This window comes from Lissotriton helveticus, chromosome 11 (assembly GCF_964261635.1).
Source record: "Lissotriton helveticus chromosome 11, aLisHel1.1, whole genome shotgun sequence".
Taxonomy (NCBI): Eukaryota; Metazoa; Chordata; class Amphibia; order Caudata; family Salamandridae; genus Lissotriton; species Lissotriton helveticus.
The window spans coordinates 88208077-88225351 of NC_136072.1; positions in this window are offsets into that span (position 1 = coordinate 88208077).

The window sequence follows — 17275 nt, forward strand, 5'->3', positions numbered from 1 at the left end:
TTTATTGAATTTCTGAAAAATAACATTGGAGAAGATGTAAACTGAACTCTTGAAATTCATTGTACACAAAATGGTCAAATAAACTTTCTTTATGGCCACTGTCCCTTCAAAATTATCCTTCCCTGGGAAGGGAGGGTGGGATATTGCTAGCCTCCAGGTTTTTAATGAAATCCAGGTGCTCTCTTCCCAGACTTGGACGATTTACAATTCATGTCAAGTCCAGAGGCTGGCATTATGCATGTTTAAAACCGTGATATCACAACAGAGGAAACATGTTCCATTGGTAGCAAAAAAAACTTAGCAAACCCATAAGCATTAGACCAATCTGCCGCTTCCAATATTCCCTCCAGACGACATCCTGAAGGAAAAATTTAACTCGTCTTTGCACCTCTAAATGAATGTGCACCAAACTTTCACACAAAATGACCTATTGTTGTTTAACTCACTGGATTAAAAGGTCTCACCTGTGTTACCCTATCCTTTCTAAACTCTTCCATCCTACTTTCACACTCACCCAAACAGCGCTCTACACATAACTTTGAATGCTCATTAAACCTTAGCTAAGTTGCCAACTTAAAACTGTCCAATTTCTGAAATATCAGATTTACATCCCATAAGCAATTATATTTTGGTCTAGGTGGTCTCTGTAACTTAGGGTCATATGTAGGTAAATACTATTTACTGATTCTAAAATACAGAATTTTACCGATTCAGTATTTTAGAATCGGTAAATGGTATGTAGGTATTGATTCGGTAATTTTTACAGAATTGGTCAAATTCGGTAAGTACCGATTCGGTATTTACCGATTCGGTATTCCCAATTCATTCCTATGGGCCTGGAGGCCCATAGGAATGAATGGGAATTACCGATTTGGTAAATACCGAATCGGTAATAGGGGGAAGACTTACAAGGGTGGCAGGGTGTCACATTGACACCCTGTTGCACCCCTGAATAGTGCATGGGTGCACATGTGGCACACACACATGCCCTAAGGGCATGTACGTCTGCCACATGGCACTTCTGGAAAAGCACAAATTTGCTTTTCCACAGGTTTTCGATATTTACCACCAACTTGTAGTTGGTGGTAAATCACGAGTCCTTAAATGACAAATGCACTCACTTGAGTGCTCCCTACATTACGGATTTGGTAATTTACCATATCGGTATTTAAGAATTCGGTAATTTAACTGTAGTGTAGCTCCTAAGTCTCTGCTTTATTGGTGCATCCGTGTCATCTTTGTAATCGTTCTGAATCCAGGTCTGCAAATCCTTGTTATATGCTTTGACGCAGAAATATGAATCTGACACTATAAGTGTCGGGAATTCGCGATCCGCATTATCTAGCGCCATTTTCAAAGCTAATATTTCAGTTTGTAGTTCTGAATTAGTTTCTACTGAGTGTGATTTTGTTAATAGAGGTCTTAGTTTACCTCCGTGCCACACTTCTTTTGTAATCTCACTTGTGGGATTGTATGCATGTTCTCCCCAAACGGAGGGTTGAGCATGTCCGTCTGTATAGATTACACAGGCGTAATGTCGTAGAGGCAGAATGTCGATTGGCAGAGGATACGTTTTTTCATATTTTAGATTTTTTAATTCTTCTAGTTCTTAAAAGACTGTTAACCAGGCAATACTTGATAATTCATATCCTCCGTACTGGATTTTCAGATGGGCAATTCTGGACTTTTTGAAGTTGAATTTGTAACCCTCTGCAGCGAAACCAAGTATTATGGTGTTCACTCTTTTCAAGTGAGTTTCCAAGTCATCATCTGTTAAGTAAATGTCATCGACATAAGATAATGCTTCATCATCATATAGTTGTAGTAATTCTGTTACTCTCGCTGAGAATACCCCCGGGCTGTTCTTGTACCCCTGGGCTAACCGACAGAATTGTTTTTGAGTGCCATTTACTGAGAATGCAGTTAAATATCTGCTCTCTGGTGCTATGTTTTGACAAAAGAATCCGTTGGAGATGTCCAAGGTTGTTTTGTATTTTTTGCGCACTATGTTATTCATTAGTGCAGCACTGTGTGAGTTTTGCACTGCAAAAGTTTTGCAACATGTGTTAAGGTGTCGGTAATCCAAAACTAGACGGTACGAATTGTCTGGTTTGGAGACCGGAAATAAAGGATTGTTCATTTGTGAGGTGCAAGTTTCAATCACCCCTTGGTATTCTAGCTGATCTAGTATTTCATTTACTTGTTTTTTAGCTTCTTGCTTAATTGGGTACTGCCTTTGTGCAGTAGGTTGTGATTTTAACTGGACTTTGTGAGGAGGAGAATCCTCATCCCATCCTACATGATTTTTATATAAAGCAGGTGCTAAGGCCACTGCCCACTTTCTAGCAAGTGTATATTTTTTATGAATCGGTATTTGATTCGAGAAGGCAGGCATAATTACTTCTTCGCCATGAGGGCACTCCCTGACAAACTCTGGTGGCCAGTCTTTTTCAGCTAGAAGGATGTCATAGCCCTTGGATAGGTTATCCCAAAATAGTCCCCTTATTTTCCTAGTCTTATCCCCCTCTATACGTAATGTTATCTCGTATATTTTGTGGGGCTTGCTAACTCTGGTATCTGCAGTTTCCACTTGAAGGTATTCATTCGTGTCCACTGTCTCCAGATGATTCATAAGGACTTTGCGAGCTATGCTCACCTCTGCTGCGCTGTCTAGCATTGTCTGAGCCCATTCTCCGTTTTTCAGTTGTGTCCTCAGTATTCTCGGCATTGTTAACTACCTTGATACTGGCTACCTTCTTTTTTGGAAATTGTGATTTCTTTTTCAGTTGAGCAGGTTCCTTGTCTTTGGACTTGGCGTGCTCTTCTGATCGTCCTCTTCTTTCCGATTTCTGCGAGGAATTCTGAAAAGATTGAGAGGGACGTGTATCAATGTCTTGATATCTATCAGGTTTTTTAATATTATCCCTATTTCTAAGGTTATATCTATTCCCAGAGGGTTCACTCTGAGGTGACCTTTGTCTCGGGTTCGGAGATTTCTCTCTTCGCCTAGGAGACCTTCCTCTGGACTGGAATTTCTTTTCTTTAGGATTGGATTGTTTATTTCCATCCCAGTTCTTTTTTGGTGAATTATTATTAAAAAATATTTTTTCTGGACTTGTAGTCAGTTGCGGTTTTACTGGTATTCCACCTAGACTATCTCTGCCTAGTTCTTCATAGGATTTTTCTATGATTCTGGCAATTTCAGCTGGTTGGTCTGCTATATCTGTCTCTTTTAACCTCTGGCGGATCGCCACGTTTGCTGCTTCACCCTTTATGTTGGCTAGTAATATAGCCGAGACCTGCTTGAAGTCTTTCAGTAATTTCATACCAAGAGTTAAAGCAGGTTCTGGACCGTATTCATCTTGAATTTGTTTTAGCACATCTGGTATCACCGAAATGGATGGAACACCGTGCGTTTTTGTATAGATGGAAGCAAAGACTGTACCCCAAGTGTCACAGTCCTCAATGTGTGGTGCGATTCCCATTGGGAGACATATAGTCAGAATCCTGTGTTTTTCTAATGGGGTGGTGTCAGGAAACACCGCCTCTATTTGGGTAATTTTCTGTGCCAACCAGAATGGTATTTGTTCCCGTTTAGCTGGAACTTTACCTAGGCAGGATTGGATGTTCTGTGGTGTGATTTTATTTGTGTTCCCCTGGTGAGGGGTCAGCTGTGGAATTTTAATCGCTGGCTGAATTGTTGAAGTCCGCATTACATACTGAACTAATTGTCTATGAATTTTTAGTAGTTGTTTTAGCTGTATTAATAGCTCTGCTGCAGGCATTCTTTCGATGTCTGGATGTGGTGTGTATACGGCTAGGACCGGCCACGTTGCTCCTGGTCTTCCTAAAGGACCGAGCCTTGTAATGTGATTGTTATGTATTAGGGCGCCATCAAATAAGAGCAAATGCTCTTGGAATTTGAGTGGTACTTCCACCTCCTCGAAAGGAGTGTACGTTTCAGGAGGTTCCTCTACTTTGTAATAGTGGAAGTACTTTGTTACAGCATTTGCTGCTGGAAAATGTATCCATGTATAGTATACCTCTGTCTGCCGATATTCGTGTGCCTCAATTACGAATATGACTGTGCCACCTCTAGGTGTCAGTCCATTTTCTATAAGTTTTAAGGTTATAGATCTCCTTTTAATGACCGGAATAAGTATTATATCCGCGTCTGCTGCTTGCATGGTAGCATCAGCATCTGCTATTTCAGTAGCTAATCTAATTGCCTCTCTTTCTCCATCGCTGTCTCCCATTTTACTGACAGGATGGTATTATTTTTGTTTGCAGATCAGGTTTCTTTATGGAAACAGAGATTAGATGCACAATATTTTGGAACTGTTTTATCCTTCAACGTTGACTAGACCAAGAACCATACATAGGAGTTCCCTCCTGCGAGGTTTTGGAGGATATAATAACCTTTCACCCACTCCAGACGTCTTTGGAGTATTTGGGAAAAGGGGTCTGAGTGAGAAAGCACGACTGAGTTACTCTAAATGTCTTACGTTAGTTTTATCGCCCTTTCCAAACATGTTGGGCGCCATGTAGTGTAGCTCCTATTTTCCCAATAGGCTCTGCGCATTGGAATAGTGCCTACAGCAGTAAAGGCCTAGGCCAGACGTTAACTAGGTCTACTACTGTCGATACTAGACTTAATTTTTGGGTTTGCCAGCTAAGCTCAGAGTTCGCTAGAAACTTTCTCGAATGTTCAAGGAAGGATTAACTCCCCTGATTAGACAAGAAGGGATTTAGTTTCTGACAACCATAGAACATGACAACTTTGCTCTCCCCTAATCAAGAGTCAATCTCAAGAGTCGTGTGAGCACAAGGCAATTATTTTACTCAGTCAGTACGTGCATTCTTAGTCTCATCAGAATGTAGAGAAAAGGAAGAGACGGGCGTGTTCAATAAAAGATGTTATTTATTGATCAGTCTCTTTTCTCGTACAAGAGAAATGGATCGATATTATTGCAATACTTATAGTTAAGTAAAGTGCATACATTAGAAGCAATAGTATAAAATAATACTGTAAAAACATTGATATGGTTTCTGAGCCATATGATGTTTAAAATGATTAAAATATATTTACATACACATATACATTTGACTAAACGTACTCAACTGGTGTTTCTAAATACGCCTACCCCATGTACCTGACCTAAGTCTAATGCGTGGGCGGGAATAGAAAGTTACAGTTTAGTTTAAGTTTGTTTTTGCCAAGTGAATAACTAAAGAATTCTCTAGGAGGGGTTATTCAGTTCTGTACCTGGAATTTAGGATGAATGAGGAATGGTATCTCTTTCTCTGCTCTCGATATTCCAGGCTGCCTGCGAGGGCTGCCCAGAAGCGCCGGTGCTGGGTCTCTCGGCTTGAGATAGCAGCGCGTCTCTCAGCGCGTCAGGAAGGCGGGGCTGCTGCCTGCGGGGTCTGCTTCTGCTCTCGGCTTCGGCAAGTATGGCTGCTCCGTCTTGTCACCACGCATGTGTTTGCATAGGGCAAGGTCGGCAATATTTATACCTTAAAGGTGCCGAGATTGACGTAAGGATGGACATAGGTACGTCAATAAAGATGTCATACGACTTGCTCGTTAGCACATTCTTTACTAAAGTTCTCTGTGAAATCAAAACAATGGCCGCACGGATTATCCAGGTTGTCATAGGTTTGATTTGTTATGAGAACGTCGTATGCCTTATCAGGGGCTGGAGGAATGTCGCTTGTCTAATTAGATCTCAAGCGTTATGACCTAATCAGATAACACGTTCCTGTGCCGTAGTGTGACTGCGTCAGATAACGGTATCTGCATCATGGGGGATTTCTTGCCTCATGGGCTGACTGTTAGTTAACTAGCTAGTAAGTTTAACCAGAATAGGGTCAGGAATAGGGGGATCGAATCAGAACCTATAGAAATACACGACATAACGATTCCTAAAATTACGGATTCGGTAAATTACCGAATCCTTAAATTAGGCCCCTACATCTCAAATGCCTAATACCGGTCGGGAACGGCCAAAATTCGGTAATTTCAGACTTTACCGACCGGTATTGGGCTACTTACATCTGGCCCTAAATGCCTTCCATTACTCTAAAATTAAAGAATCTTTTCCTATTGAACAACCCCCTACAGGAGCATGACCTGCCACCACCGCCGACCTATAACAATTAATTGTCCTGTAACTCATGCCTTTTTCAAACAAGAAAGACAAAAAATGTGAAAGTACTATGGCAGTTGTCTCCATGGGATCCACGTTCCTCTCCATTCACCAACAAACTCAATGTTTCCATGGTTCAACATAACATTTCCTAGTTCCTGGCACACAAGACTTCTTGAGCAACTGCTGTGCCTGTTGCGAATGTCCAGCAAAATGCTTTCCTCCCCTGAAATCTTCCGAGCAAGCAGCAGTGGGTGGCACGAATTCGGGGTGGTGGAGGTGGCATGGCGGGCAGGCGAGACCGGGAGAAAGAAAAAATAAATACCACTTACCTCTTTGCTGCATCTCTCCTCCTTGCTGCGTCTCTCTTCCTTGTCCCTCCCTCCACCAAAACAGGAAGCACCCAGGCTTCCAGTCTCCTCTGGCCAATCACAATGCTGTAATGCAGTGCTGTGATTGGTCTGAGCACCGTCGTCCGGTGCTCAGACGAGGACTGGGGGCTTGGGGATGTTCTCCACCCAGGCTGTAATGTAGATGGGGTGGAGAACATGCAAAGTGTGCATGAAATGTTTGGCAGGCCTGAGACTGCCAGCTAAACATTCATGCACACTTTCAAGAGTGCTCACTTCTCCTCCCCTGCTCTGAGAGCAGACCAGCCCTACCCGACCGCCAAGATGCCGCAATGCCACTGCTGGCAAAAATAAAATGATTATAACATTGAGTTATTATCATTTTATTTTTCCCTTATGTACACTGTTTAAATGCAGTGGGGTGATGCTCCTTCACCTTAGAAGAGGAGCCACCACTGACTCAAAGCCCCTTTCACATCCAAAGGATGCACCTCTACTCTGGTCCTGGCAACATTTCTTCTGAATCTGGAATTAAAGTGGCTCCTCCACCACTAACTCCAACAACCTTGGAAACCAAGGTTGAGCTGTCCAAAAAGGTGTGACCAGAACTAACTGATATTTCTGCATCCTCCCCATCAACAACACTCTCTGTATCATTGTAAAAGGAGAGAATGCATACACCCGAATTCCCTTCCAATGCTGCTGAAATGAATCTGCTTCTTTCTCTTGGGGATTTGGCCTCCAACTGTAATAGTGGGCTAATTGAAATGTAAACCTTGGCTCAGTCAAATCTACCTCTAGGCGACCTCAAACTTTCTGTATTCTCTAGAATAGATGTACATTCAGATTACAATAGTTGAAGTCCCTGCGATGCCTCGAATACTGAACAGACCTGGAAAATAATCCTTGTGTAATCCTATCCTCGGTTCAAAACAATAATTCCAATCTCAGTCAGGCTCCTCCATTTGCTGACTCCTAATTGGTTTATGTATGACACTGCTGAAACTTTGTCCATCTTTAATAATACATTGCAATTCTTTAATGTCTTCCCAAAACTTTGTAATACAAAAAAGTCCTGCTCTCATCTCCAAACCATTTATATGCTCGAAGCTCCCCTCCAATGACTATCTGCCACTGGTCTCCTGCTGTTCTAAACAAGCTTCCCTGCCAAAAAAGCTCACATCAGTCTCCAATACATAGTCTGGACATTTCCCAAAAATGTATCAGCCATTCCAAGCATTCAAATTGATTAACAATAAAATCAGTTACTCTTGCGCTTCTGCTGAACCTGAATTTGGAGTCCATACCATAAACCCTTCCTTAGTCCTTCAGCGTTCAATCTCTGAAAAGCGCTGTAAAGAAGTGGTCCTGGGAAAACTGCCTGAATAGAAGAAGAAAATAAACCTATAATTCTCGTCAAAGTTCTCAATGTAATGGACTGCTATTTTAAAATTTGAATTCTGTTTTTATTTTCACCACCTTCTTCTCTGGTAGGCTCAAGGTTGCAAGCACTGTGTTTACCTGAAACCCAAGGAAACCCTTGTGAGAACTGTGCCCTTCCTCTCGCCTGGTGACTTCTGCCACCTTTTCATCTCTGAGGGTAAAATCTGGAAGCAGACTGAATCCCTCTAAAAAAGCCAGGTGCATGATATTGATATTGGGACCTTGCGAAAGACAGGCCAGATGAATGTCCCCTAGCTCTGGCATGATCAAAAACACAGCTCGAGAAAACTCTCCTCTGTGAGGACTGTGCCTTATCTAGGCTGGTGAATGTGGAAACATACTTTCCCACACCCTTCACCAAACGATCTCCAAGCAGATACCCTTTCAGATCCTCTGATGGTTCTTTCTTGGCAGAGTTCTATAACTTAGGACTTATATGCATTAGAATAGCTTTCCTCCTTTCAGCCATCAAAGCTGCATTCACGTTTGCTAGGAAAGATAACACCCTCTGTGACCAACCATGCAATAATTCTATATCCACCTGGACTGACTTTTATTCGGCTTCTTCAGCCATATCTAATATTCTTGCTAAAGGTCCTATATCATCCAGGAGCCTATGTTGGCTCTGTGTCACTGCCTATTCCAGGGAAAGACCCATTTTAAATAGGAAACTGATGTGGTCTGGATCCAAATCAGGGGTTACGCAAGCCTTATCCTCTACTACTGGACGAGAACATTCAGCTGTCATCACGGCTCTTGACTCTTTTTCCAGTGGCCTCTTAAGCCATAATGTAGTAAAACCAGCCACATGAGGCACTTCTGGGATGCCTGATCATGTCTTGACTGACCATATCTACACCCTGAGGATCCTTTACAACCCTTGTCCTTCCTCAACTTCTCTATCTTATCATAGTCCATGTTTCATCCATCATCATCATAATCATCCAAAATAAACTCATCAAAATTATCATCACCTAGGTCACGGGTATTCCGTCGATCAATTGTTCTTTTTGCATGAGTTATTTATGCAGCACTTCTGCCGCCAAGTTCTTGTCCTCTGAAAGCTGGTGCTGACAACATCCCATTCCATTAAGTCTCACCTTAATTGAAATAACGGTTTCTTTTTGTTAGAAACATTTTCAGAATTTTTGGAAACTATTAAATTATACCTAAGATTACCTGTCACCATCTGCAGGCTCTTGCTTTTGCTGCAGAGTAATACTTCCTTTTCAAAGTTTAGAACAACTACAACCTACGGATCACTGATGAAATATTGACTACAAAAACACTGAACTACAAAAATATTGCGGTAAATATATCGTACACACAAATATCAACACCTATGCTTAAACAAGAAATTACACAAATATTGATAAAAAAATATCGCCTAAATAATCATAGAGTACAAAAATATCGCCAACAATAATATAGCCAACAAAACTAATGCTAACATTAAATTATAATGAAACACAACAAAAATATCGTGAATACCAATATTGACTACACAAATATTACTAAAATACATATAAATAATATCGAAAATGCCATTTAACGTTAAATAAACACTATTTACAATTTGTAATTACTTACATTATTCCAAATATTTATAATGAATTATGACAACATATATAAAAAATATTAAATGATTAAGAAATATAATATATTTATACTAATCCAAATAAACAAATACATTTAAAATATAACATTAAATTACTTTCCAATGATGTGAAAATTACATATATATAATATATAACAACTATAAATATTATAAATTACATTTCTTTACAAATATATTTAAAAATCAACAACAAATAACATAAATATAAACATTTAATAAACATTACATATATTTACCTAATTAAAAGGTAACTGCTAAAAAATTCAAAAACCGTAACTCAACCAATGATTTTAAACTAAAAACACACAAACCAATAGAAAATGTTAAATATTTAACTAAACACAATTAAAACAAACAATTAATTAACACATATTTACTGTTTATCGGCCAAACACAGAGGGAGAGTGTTAGATTGTGAGAGAGAGAGACAAGAGAAGAAAGACAATCTACACAAACTACTATATCAAAATATACTACAACACAGGTAAGAACAAAACTTTTTTTCTAAATATAAATACCTCGACATCTTACCTTAAATAAAATATTGAAATGTTCCTTTTTTTTTTAAATTAAACTAAAGTGCAATACAACCAAAATGATAAAAACCAACACAAATATATTATTAGGTACCTTATTCAACTCAACATAATAAATAGTATAAATAATAAATGTTAAAAGTTAACATATAAATAAAGTAAATAGCTCAGATTTTTTACACATACCAAAAGAACAAAACTTAACTGATAAACTCCTTTTTCTTCACAGCTTTTATAAACTTTATCTACCAAAAACATCCAAGAAATCAAAATCATCAAATTCAAGAAGTATTATTTGTTTCAGTGCAAAAGAAAAACAATACAAATGAATTAAAAACATCTCTCATGTAATTAACATAAACATTTTTCTTTCATACCAACAGAAAATAAAACAGTGAAAAATCAACAAGCAGAAAATTATCTAATCAACAAAAGTCAAAGAACACTAATGTAAGTGTTTATTCTATATTTGTAATAATACTAACACTATTATGAATCACAATAGCATATTAACTAAACACATATTTATATATCTTCACAGATATACCCCAAAAATTACAGAAGGTGTGAAGTTTATCACATCTCAAAAGGGGAAACGAATGCTTTGTTACATGGGTTACACTTACACCCAAGAAAAAGTTAGAGAAAATAAAACTCATTGGAAATGTAGCAAACATTATGCCAATGCCTGTTATGGAAGAGCTACTACAATGAATTTAAATGTTGTGAATGTTAGAGAGCACAAACATCCCCCAATGAGACAGAAGTAGAAGTATGGGATGCCCTAGAGACAATAAGGGAAGTAAGGATACTATTTACCATCTTGTCTCTTCTCTAGCGCCATGAAACCTCTGGGTGCCCGTGCGCTTTACAAATCATGAATAACATAACATAAGCAAAAGTTCCCAGCAGACAAGTACTCAAATTCTATAAACAAAATTAACCACAGTACCAGAACATGTCACAGGACAACTTTCTTCCATACCCAACTTAAAAAGATTAATAGTAAAAACTAAAAGAACTTCAGGTCCAACTCCACCTACCCCCCAAACATTTGGAAAAATCAAAATACCCCCAGAATACAACATCACCCACAAAGAAGAACAATTCTTACTCTATGACAATAAAAGTCACAAGAAAATAATTATTATCTTTGCAACTAACTCTAATTTGCAAAAACTTAAAAACTGCGAAACGTGGATGATGGACGGAACCTTTAAATTTTGTCCCAACCCATTTTATCTACTGTATATAATTCATGGTTAAATTGAAAAGCTGAATATCCCATTCATTTACGCATTACTCTCTAATAAAACTAACACCACCTATATAGAAGTACTAACTACAATAAAACAATTCACAGAAAATTACTATCCCCAAAGATTAATAATAGATTTTGAACAGGCAATGTTTCAGGCAACACTCAAACTTTACCCACACACTGCAATACAAGGGTGCTACTACCATTTTAACCAATCACTATAATTTATTAATAGAAAGTCCTTTCTATCAAACCAATGAAATACAATTAAGTCCCCTGCTTGACTACTTCGAAGATACCTGGGTGGGAAGGTTACATAGATCAGGTCATTGTAGACAACCTAAATTTCAAAAACCCTGGTGGAATGTGTATGTCAGTACTTTGACCCAAAAAGCCAAAACAAACTACGCAGTGGAAGGATGGCATAATGCCTTCCAAGCCACAATTGGAAGAGGACAGTCAACATCACATAAACTTATTGAAGCTATTAAAAAGGAGCAAAGCTACCAAGAGCTCAGACTAGATTAATCTCTAAGCAAAATAGGACCTACACTAAGCAAACAAACCAAAACCATGTATGAATACCTCCAACAAAAAAAACTAGGATGTACCCAAATACCCAAGGTCTAGAATATCTATACATAATTGCAAAATCAATTCTTTAAATTGAACCAAAAAGCAAACATTTGAAACATAGAAAACATCAAAAGAAAGAGTTTCTCTTCTTTCAATTAATACATATTTTATGTCATAAAATGTAAACTATAACACAAAATATTATGACATAATATATATATTAAAAAAGAAGAGAAAGAAAAAATAAACATTTCCCACCCACAACAATAAAAACATGTTTTACTTACAGTTATGTAGTTGTAGAATGTCCTAGCAAATGATAAACTCCACAGAAATCCAAGGATAAACAAATCCATTAAAAAAGAAAACCCCCAAAAAATGTAAAATAGTAACCATAATAATTTACTATTCTAACTCCAAACCCTACTAAACTCAGGGAAAGAGCTGGATAGTAAACCTTAATAATTTACTATTCTAACTCCAATCCCAACTAAAGTGGGGGAAAGCGCTGGATAGTAAACCATAATAATTTACTATTTAAACTCCAATTCCAAATAAACTCAGGGAAAGTGCTGGATAGTAAGCCATAATAAATAACTATTCTAACTCCAAATTCAACTAAACTCAGGGAAAGCAGTGGATAGTAACCCATAATTAATTACCATTCTAACTCCAAATCCAACAAAACTCAGGGAAAGCACTAAGGGGCCGATTCCGATTTCGGATGGAACATGGTTCGGAGCCCTTCCGACCAAATCAGTCACTGCCGGCCGGATTCCTTTCCGACCGAGCTATTCTTATGAGGTCGCGGTAGGAAAGGAATCTGACTCGGATTTCCGGATTGTGGACGACAAGCTCGGAGAGCCTGTCCTCAGTCTGGAAATCCCTGAGTACTCCCCCGGTCGCCTCTTTACGACCGAGGGAGTACGATGGCAGCTTTTCACTGCCTTTTCATGCCGGTCTGTCCGGCACAAAAAGGCAGTCGGAAGATGTCTCTGGGGAACCCCAGCAGGGCCCCGATGGGTGTGAGGACGCTAGATAGCGGCCTGGGGGCACCTATGGTGTCCCTCCATTGATCCCTGCACCCGGTGGCAGTCACATTGGGGTGCCGGCCACAGGGTGCAGGGATGAACTGCACCCCTGCTTAAAACCCCCTGATAGTAAACCATAATAATTTACTATTCTAACTCCAAATCAAACAAAACTCAGGGAAAGCGCTGGATAGTAAACCATAATAATTTTCTATTCTAACTCCAAATCCAACTAAATTCAGAGAAAGTGCAAAATAGTAACAATAATAATTTACTATTCTAACTCCAAACCATACTAAACTCAGGAAAAGCACTGGATAGTAAACCTTAATAATTTACTATTCTAAATCCAATCCCAACTAAAGTCAGGGAAAGCGCTGGATAGTAAACCATAATAATTTACTATTGTAATTTCAATTCCAAATAAACTCAAGGAAAGCGCTGGATAGTAAACCATAATAAATTACTATTCTAACTTCAAATCCAACTAAACTCAGCGAAAGCACTGGATAGTAAACCATAATAAATTACCATTCTAAATCCAAATCCAACAAAACTCATGGAAAGCACTAACTAGTAAACCATAATACATTACTATTCCAACTCCAAACCCTACTAAACTCAGGGAAAGCGATGGATAGTAAACCATAATAATTTACTATTCTAACTCCAAACTCAACTAAAGTCAGAGAAATTTCTGGATAGTAAACTATAATAATTTACTATTCTAACTCCAAATCCAACTAAACTCAAGGAAAGCGCTGGATAGTAAACCATAATGATTTACTATTCTAACTCCAAATCCAACTATACTCAAGGAAAGCACTGGATAGTAAACCATATTAATTTACTATTCTAACTGCAAACCCAACAAAACTCAGAGAACGCGCTGGTTAGTAAACCATAATAAATTACTATTCTAACTCCAATTCATACAAAACTCAGGGAAAGCGCTGGATAGTAAACCATAATAATTTACTATTCTAACTCCAAATCCAACTAAACTCATGAAAAATGCTTGATAGTAAACCCTAATAAGTTAGTATTCTAACTCCAAATCAAACAAAACTCAGGAAAAGTGCCAGATACTAAACCATAATTATTTAGTATTCCAAAACCAAATTAAAATAAACTCTAAATAAAAAATAAAAAATATCCCCATTTTCTATTAAAAATGTATTAAATAAAATTTATTTAATTAACTATACATTATTAAAATTAATAGGTCTTCCCAAATACTATTAAATTATAATTAATGCTTATAAATAAAATGTTCCAAATAATATGAATACATTATTAGACAGCTGAATATTTTAATCAATTTCATTATAATTTTTGAAAATCTATTTTTATATAAAATTACATTTAAAAATATTAATAATTATTTTAAATTAACTAGATTTAGAATTATAATTTTGCTGAAATTTGTATTTGGAATTTTTCAAATTTTTTATGTATTTTAAATATATACATTTTAATTTTTAATTTAAACAAACATTCTTCAATTAGAAAAATTAGCAAATATCATAAAATCACAATTTACCTCCTCAATTCTTTTTTTCGGATGACTAAATGTGATTCATAACCAAAAACATTTTCAATTACTACCCGCTCTTATCCCCTATAAACCCAAGATCCCTCTCCTAAAACATATACAAATTATTACAAAATTTTAAAATTTAAACAACATTTTTAAATTACTACCCACCCTTATCCCCTCTAAACCCAACATCCCGCTCCTAAATAAATTATGAAAATCAATCAAAATAACTTATTTAAACAAAATAGTAATATTAAATCATTATAAATTAACAAAAAGTAACATTAAAAAAAATAAACAGTAAACAAAAAACATAAAAAATATAAAAACAAGGATATTATTCACTTCAATATTTTCTACATCGACATTTTCTACATCTATATTTTAAAAATCGTTATAAATATTTTTTTTTAATCCATATTTTTAACATCGATATTACTTACCTCTATATTTAACACCAACGATAATCTTACCTCGATATTCAGGCTCCTCGATATTTGCACATCGATATTCTGTCTCTGCACCACAGGTTACATTATCGACCATCTTTATTGATCGTTCTTGTGTGCTGAATGAAAAGCAAAACATACAGTAGACAACACATTGTGCCTTGGAGCCACCTCAGTGGCATGATTCCACACCATGCAGTTTCGCATTCATTTTTCAAGAGCCATTACATTAAAGCTCAATAGGAGCATCACGCACACCGAGTGTCGAGACAGCGGAGTTTACAGCGGAGCGCGAACGGAGCCGCGCTCGGGATACTGGAAAGACGGAATGAGATTTGCCTTGCGGTCCTGTTTGCCTTTCCCACGGCTAATCTTAAAACACTTTCATTTCTCCGGATTGAGGTCTCTGCTTGTTCTTGCCGCAGAGCCAAGGCACGGACACCAGGTGAGCACTCTGTGAATCGGACGAGGAGGCACCGTCTGGAAACACAAGAAGTGCTTTTTTGGAGTCTTAACTGTCTAGCGTTGGTGTGGGCAACTTATCTAACATTTTTCGAACTTTGGGAGCAGCAAAGCTCTTTGGAGAGACAAGGTTCAGGCGAGGGGATCAGAAGGAAAAAAATGAGCTATCGTGGCAAAAAGAGCTTAAAGGTAAAGACACCCACCATAGGAAAGGATTCCTCGACGGGGGATGATGCCGGCAAGATCAAGTCCAGACAGGTCAGTGGGGCTATTGGGGCAAAAAAAGACACTAGTCAGACAGGGGCAGGGGCAGGGGTCTCCAGCAAAGACCTTAAAGACAATAAAGACAAAATAGACAATAATGCTATTCTAGTACACCCACTCCCAGCCAAAATATTTCTAGTGGCAAAGAATCAGGCTACCAATGCTAACAACAAGAACACGCAATGTCTTAATAGAGCTGAAGACTCTTCTCAACAGAACTGCGATAATGGCGATATCAATCGAGTACCCGCTGCTAGTATGGAAGCCAGTAATGCCCCTTCTAGACCAGAAGCTACCCCCACCTCGACCTGCAATCTGGAACACCCAGCGGAACCTCTCTACCATTGCCTACTTCAATTGAAGAACATGATTATACACTTGACCCCTCTATGCCCCCTAATCCTCTTTTAACCCCACTCCCCAACGAGGGTGAACAACTAGAACCTGATGAAGGAAACACTGGCAATACCTTATGTACTCACTTTGAGAACCTGAATACCAGGGATTATCCCACAAAGACGGAAGCTGCCATCCGAAACCTGGAAGTCCCTCCTGGCTATACTGCCCCTTGGACGCCAGAAGTTGGTCAAGAGGCCTTATACTCGGTATCAGACAGTACTCCGAGCTCATCAGGGGAAGAGGAGACTGAGGAAGATGAAGGCAATACTAACAGCACCAGTGAAGAGGAAAGTGAGGTCTCTCGTGATAACACTGGTACAATTGTTTGCCCTAAAAAATCAAGAAATAAGATCAAACGGAGGAGCCAGCTTAAATGGGATTATTCGGACTCGCAGATGTCATACCACCTAGAAGAAGAGGAACCGACCACGTCACAGCCAATACCACAAGGACGCAGCCCAAGAAGATCGCAAGCTAAAACTAGCGAGACATCGGAGCCCTCACTTGCTGCCATTCTCACCTCGATCAAAGACTTTCAGGAGGAGGTGAGAGGTGAAAATAGGGCTGCTAAAAATGCAGCGAAAAAATTACAGGGTGGTCTCAGACGACTGAACAAGACCTGTACAGACATCAGTGAGAGAGTGGGCATGGTCGAGGCCAGGACTGAACATTTGGAAACTGAAGCAGTGGCAACTAAACAGGCCACTGACTCCAATTCTGCTTGCCTCATGGATTTAATGGTGAAAATTGAAGAAAATGAAAACCGACAACGCCGAAATAACTTGCGCCTGCTGGGGATTCCAGAAGGAAAGGAGGGGGGAAGACCCTAGACAGTTCATTGTAAAACTTCTGCAAGACTCTTTTCCAGAAAATACTGAATGGGATTGGGACCGCGAAGTACAGCGAGCTCACAGGTTTCCCTTCTTTAAAAAAAAACAATACAAAAATGGTAATTTGACTGAAGGTGAGCCCCGGGTCTTCCTTGTATACTTTGGCAATTTCCTCCTGAGACAACTGGTTTACGACAAGGCCTGCCCCAACTCAAAAAAAGGGGCTCATGGAATTACCTTTTTTTCCAAACCGGATTTCTGCCATCAGACTGTTGAGCGCAGATGGCATCTGCGGCAGCTGATCTCTCCCTTACAACAACTAAGTGCAGAGGTGTACCTCATGAACCCGGCTAGGCTAAAGGTTATT